At 41.5% G+C, this 6,680-nt stretch overlaps 1 pseudogene; it reads left to right on the top strand.

Annotated features, from left to right (window-relative positions):
- The first annotated feature begins 4,243 nt into the window (after nt 1-4,243).
- LOC132565394 (uncharacterized) lies at nt 4,244-5,597 on the top strand (annotated as a pseudogene).
- The last annotated feature ends 1,083 nt before the right edge of the window (nt 5,598-6,680 follow it).

Here is a 6,680-nt window from a genome sequence, read left to right as displayed (position 1 = left end):
GGCAAATCCTTGCTACGTGGGGCCTAGCATTATCCTGCTGGAGGGTTAGATTATGCTGCTGTAAGAAAGGGATAACATGGGGTCGGAGGATCTCATCTCTATACTTAGCTGCTGTTAAATTGCCATCAATAACAACCAATTGTGATTTTAACCCGTGTGAGATTCCTCCCCACACCATTACTGAACCGCGCCCAAACCTATCCCTCTCTACAACGCAAGCGTCCGTAAAACGTCCGCCATGACGTCGGTAGACACGTTGACGGCCGTCAGATCGATAAAGACAGAATCGAGACTCGTCCGTGAAGAAAACTTGTCTCCACTGCCTCAGTGGAAACCGTCGTGGAGCTTGCGCAGCGACCCAGGTCATACGACGCTGACGTCGAGCAGGGGTAAGGTGTGGACCTACGTAGGGGCGACGTGCTCTTACACCAACTTCTCGTAATCGATTCCTTACAGTTTTTGAACTTATAGGACGCCCATGATTTCCACGAACATTAAGTGCACTCTCAACGGCAGTAAGGCGCCGATTACGCACATGAGAGACGACGATATAGCGATCCTGACGTCGTGACGTTACGCGCGGACGTCCTGATCTAGGTCGATCGGCCAATCGCCCAGTTTCCCGAAGACGTCTTACAAGACGTTCTATGGTGGAAACATTAACACCAAAGTGCCTAGCAACCTGATTTTGCAGCTGTCCTTGCATCAGCATCTGAATGGCCTGACCCCTCTGAACTTCTGTGAGTCGTGCCATTCTTAAAACGAATCAAATTCTCAATTGATTTTAGGGAAGCAATTGGTCTGTATAAAGACTAACGAAGAGTGACTTGACCAACGCTGCATGAGACCAGAACAACACGGTGTACGAGATTCTTGTTTTTTCCTTCCTCCATTTACCAGAGCTGGGCACTGTACCGTGACTAAATTTTCGATACATGACAAGGTGTAATGTTGTGACCTGATTACTCAATCCACAAAGTTTCACTTTGTTTGGAGAATGCGTTTTCAAAATATCGGAAAAAATATTACCCTGCGTTTCTTTATCCTTTCAGTATATTTACTTAAACATTACTTCATTTGGGGGAGGGGGGATTAATCTAACTTGAATAAAAATAATGCTAGGCATCAATTAATGTAAAGTAAAATTACAGAATGAAAAAGAAAGAAAGCTACACGACATAATGACATGTAACAATGTTTACCGATATACTATAATGCAATTTTGGACTGTCTTACGTTCATCTTAAACATACATGTAAATATAAGCTCAACATAAGCTAAATATTTGTGAATCATAATGACGTGGATATTGGAAAACGTCAGTACTCGAAAATAAAACTGTGATAAATAAATGTAACCCGACTTCATAACTTACAATCAACATACGTCATAATTATACAAACAGCTAATAAATCACACGTTACGACTCGTGGAAAACTTAATGACTCGACTCGACATCACACGACGCGGATAAGATTTAAAAAAGGAATCATACGACGAAGTTATTAGAAAACTTCAGTACTCGGAAAAAACCTAATAATAAGAGAAACCCGACGTGGACATAGGGAGAAAAAACTTCATAACTTGTGATGCGTCATAATTATACACACAACAGATTAATCACACGATACGGCTCGTAGAAAACTTTATAACTCGACTCGGAATCACGTGGATCTATGATAAATACATTACTAAACACAGGGGTAATATTTGTGACTCACACGACGTGGAAATCAGAGTTTATTGACTCGATATACAGATGTCGTTATACATGTGATAACTATGTGAATCACACGACGTGGAAATCAGAGTGTATTGACTCGATATACAGATGTCGCTATACATGTGATAACTATGTGAATCACACGACGTGGAAATCAGAGTGTATTGACTCGATATACAGATGTCGCTATACACGTGATAACTATGTGAATCACACGACGCGGAAATCAGAGTGTATTGGCTCGATATACAGATGTCGTTATACACGTGATAACTATGTGAATCACACGACGTGGAAATCAGAGTGTATTGACTCGATATACAGATGTCGCTATACATGTGATAACTATGTGAATCACACGACGTGGAAATCAGAGTGTATTGACTCGATATACAGATGTCGTTATACATGTGATAACTATGTGAATCACACGACGCGGAAATCAGAGTGTATTGACTCGATATACAGATGTCGTTATACATGTGATAACTATGTGAATCACACGACGCGGACGGATCTAAAACTTCATTACCGGGCATACGCTGAAATAAGAACCAATCAACGCGGTTTTTAGATAAATGCATTACTTGACACAATAATTGTAAATCATACGGCGCGGAAGTTTGACATACCTGACATACAGATGTCGCTATGATAACTTTATGAATCTTCCGACGTAGGTCTGGAAAAAAAACCAACACGCGTGGTTACAATTGTGAAACATACACGCATAACTAAAATCCTATATCATCATACACTATTATAACTAGTTTTCTCCTACGAAGCCAATGTCCACTGTGGTCAGTTTAAAATCGGGGAAGCCCCGCCCAAAAAAAAGCGATAATCCAAATATAGCGCGAAACGCTGTGCCCTCTGGCGAGAATAAGACTGTTTGTAAACAAATGCACGCGACATGAAAGCATCGAGTGACGAAACGGTGAGTCTGATTTCACGTTAACTCCTTTCGTAAGGAAATTACGAAAGAAATTGCGTGGTAAACCTTTGTGAAACATATAAAAGTTACTAAAATTCACGGTGAATTGTTATATGATGGTTTAAATATGCTGATGACTTATCACTTACCAACAGTCTAGGAGAGCCTTCACAACTTCTTCATTACTTTGGAAAAAGTTTTTTTTCTTGAAATTTTCCCATCTCTCTCTGAGGTACTGCTCTCCTATTGTTATTCGAGGGTGAGCTTTCTGCCACTGGCCTTTTCTACGTTTTGTGTGCGATGACGTGACCCGTTTGCCACGAACACGCTTCGGCTGGGAAGCCATTTTTGTATAGTTTTTTTTGAGACGCGTTTGCGCATGCTCACAGGTCAAAGTGTGCATAGGCGGCTTGCTCATTTGCATTTTATCGTGTCTGTACAGACGATTAGGATTTCCCATATAATCAATTTAAAAAAAACCGATGGAAAACACGCCCTTGTATCAATATGTCGGCGAGGATAGTTCATAAGGATTATAGAACTACATTTTTACGGATGAATTTGTAACTAGAAAAAAAAAACCAAACAAACTTGACTTAATAGCCCCTTCAAGGCTCTTAAAAGTATGAATATACATGCATAACGCCCCAGTCAAGCTTAATAAGTTAAATACAATTGTTTTATCGAAAACGGGAAATGCACATTTGGATTTTTTTTCAGAATAATGAGATATTCATTACAGCTATTAAGTGATGAAAATTAGACAGGCGGAAAGGCTTGGAATGTTTAGGTTCATAAAAAGGTTTGACTACTGAAGTTTTTTTCATGTACAATACGTATATTTCACGTGTGGACTGGCTTAACGAGTTACACTGTCTCTGGGGTATAGTGGAAGTCAGGCACCAGACTTTGTAAACTAGAAACTAGAACTTCAGTAAAACAGAGTCTGTCTGTCTGTCTGTCTGTCTGTCTGTATGTATGTATGTCGACAAGACAGGAAACTAGAACTTTAGGGGAACAGAGTCTGTCTGTCTGTCTGTATGTATGTCGACAAGACAGGAAACTAGAACTTTAGGGGAACAGAGTCTGTCTGTATGTCGACAAGACAGGAAAATAGAACTTTAGGGGAACAGAGTCTGTCTGTCTGTATGTCGACAAGACAGGAAACTAGAACTTTAGGGGAATAGAGCCTGTCTGTATGTCGACAAGACAGGAAACTAGAGCTTTTTGGGAACAGAGTCTGTCTGTCTGTCTGTCTGTCTGTATGTCGACAAGACAGGAAACTAGAATTCTGTCTTCATTCAGTTAGTACCGGAACCACGGGAGATGCATGCGCAGCTTCATTATTAATAGCGTGCTTCCAGCTTCTTAGTACTCAGAGTGAAATTCTATTCTTCTGAGTTTTATCGTTTTTTTTTTCTGACGTTTATAACACTTTTCAGTTATAAAGTTAGTGTTGTTTGATTGTGTATTATACCACACGTCATTTGAACTATATCTTCGTCGGGAGCGTACCCATAGAGGCGCATTATTCCCGTGACTTTGCCCCGAGGGGCTGATCAACTTTTGTTCAGTTGGCGTGGCTTATGGCCGCCATCTTGGGTTCTCAGAAAATTGTGAAGGAATTTGATTTTGTTGGTGATATCTTGGGCAACATGGAACCTCGGCCTTCCGAAAAATTTTTTAAAAAAGACGGATAAATCTGCTAAGACAAAAAATATCGCAGCTTCTGGTACTTCAAGTACAGTAAAGTCACAAACTAAATCGAGCCCTTTGTCTACGGACAACGACCTCGACCTGTCAAAGGCCATGGACGTGGATCCACCTAACTGTGAAGGTCGGTCGGGTCAGGCTTCAGTTCATGCTACGAAGGAAACAAGTGAATTGTCAACTACTATGACAACTTTCATGGGGAACATGCAATTATTAATGCAGCAGCAAATCCGCATGATTGAGATGCTGTCCCTGGACAACGGTGCCCCGCGCTCACGGGATTATCCGGACAGTGATGACGACACAGATAGTGTCGATGTCTGCGATAAAATTGACGAACTTTTACAGGATGACGTAGTTCCTGGTACTGCAGTAGCTGTTGATGTTTCAGCGCCCAGCAGTAGTGCGACTAATGATGAACTACCCGATTACTTGACGGAAACGGACAAAGAAATTACAGCCGATGAGCCAACTGGGCCAGAGTTACGCAACGAAAAACTTGCTAGCCTGATCACCGATATGATAAGCAAGAGCATGTCGGAGGAAAAAGTGAAGGCAAAAATGGCCGATTACCCTCGCCCAGCGAATTTAAAGTTGCTTGTGGCACCGAGGTGCAATAACACCATTTATCGGAGCTTAAATCAACATGTGAGAAAACGTGACGTCACATTCCAACAGACTCAGAAACGCTTTGTGTCGGGGTTAACTCCCCTTGCGCGAGCCCTTGAATTATTGACTGAGATGAGGAAGAAAGACAGCAACACTCGTGCTGATATAGACGAGTTGTTAAAACTCACGCTGGATGGTTTCTTGCTTGTCGGGAATGCTTCCCAGTTATTTAGCCAACGGCGACGGGAACTGATTAAACCTGACCTGAACAAGCACTTCGCAAACTTGTGTTCTGTGAACAATCCCGTGACAACTGAATTGTTTGGCGACGAACTGTCTCAAGCAGTCCGGGATATTAGCGAGACTAATAAACTGTCCCATAGTGTGTCGAAGTATGCTTATGGAAACATCAAGGGTGCTTCCCGATTCTCCAACAAAGGGAAAGTTGACTGGTCGAGGCCGTATCACAACAAACCCTATGACAGACCGCACAATTCTTACGGCGGCCCAGGTGGTGGCAACTATCGCCAACAGAGCTATGGCCAGTATGGGGGACAACCCAACCACCCCAACATGGGAAAGCCAAAAAACTACAAGAAAGGGCAGGAGCGGAAGTAGTTATGGCCTCGACCACTCCTGTCCTTACCACGGTAAGTGATCATGATAGCCTTTGGCATTCATTTTTATCAGAAACGGTTCCAAAGTTGTCTCAACAGGTGAAGCAATTTGTAGCAGGTAACATTAAGAATAAGATCCGGTTTTGGGAAAGTCTGACATCTGATTTTGTCCTGCTTGACGCTATTAGGGGCGTGAAAATTGAATTTTTCGATGAACCATCCAACAGTGGGAGTTATGGGTATTTACAATATAAATTCAGTGATAATGAAAAGGTAATTATTTCAAAGGAAATTACAAAACTGTTACGACAGTATCTAACACAATGGATTCTATAAGCAGATCAAGTTCATCTCTGCGTCTTACCGGTAAATTGGTTCTGGAGTAGGCGATCAGTCCTCCTCCACGTGATGTCCTGTCTTTCCTGAAAGATTTGTAACCTGTCACATAGAGGCTGTTCTGGTTATACGTTTGCTTTCTGCAGTGAATATAATGTCAGCTAATTTATCACAAAGAAAAAGAGATTTCACAGAATTTAGATTTCATACTGAAGATTTCACAAACTGAAGTATTTCAAAATACAGCCAAACCACAATTTTCTAAGTCAAATTGTTCACATCAGTCGAAACAGCAGCACCTTTATATATCAATTGTCCAAACAGACACTCAGAAAATAGCAAATCAGCAGGTCTCACATAGTTACATAGCCAGTTTATGCTTTTTCATGTTTTGTTAATATCGCTGTACATATTTTCTGAAAAATTGTTTCCTCATTCTCCTTGCTTCCCCATTACATCCATAATCCTTTTTTTTTTTTTTTTTCTTTTTACACTCTCTCTCTCTCTCATCTCTTCTCTCTCTCTCTCTCTCTCTCTCTCTCTCTCTCTCTCTCTCTCTCTCTCTCTCTCTCTCTCTCTCTCTCTCTCTCTGTCACTCTTAGTTCTGTCTTTCCCTCTCTCCCCTCCTTCTTTCTCACTCCCTCTTAATCTTTCCTTTCCTGTCTCGCGTCTTTTCTCCTTTCTCTTTCCTCTATCCCTTTTCTCTCATCCCCCTCTCTCTTATTCACTCTCCCTCTCTCACTCTCAC

Source organism: Ylistrum balloti, unplaced genomic scaffold (genome assembly GCF_031769215.1).
Source record: "Ylistrum balloti isolate Yb309-2 unplaced genomic scaffold, AGI_CSIRO_Ybal_v1 Utg369722, whole genome shotgun sequence".
Lineage (NCBI taxonomy): Eukaryota > Metazoa > Mollusca > Bivalvia > Pectinida > Pectinidae > Ylistrum > Ylistrum balloti.
This window is presented reverse-complemented; position numbering and strand designations above follow the sequence as displayed.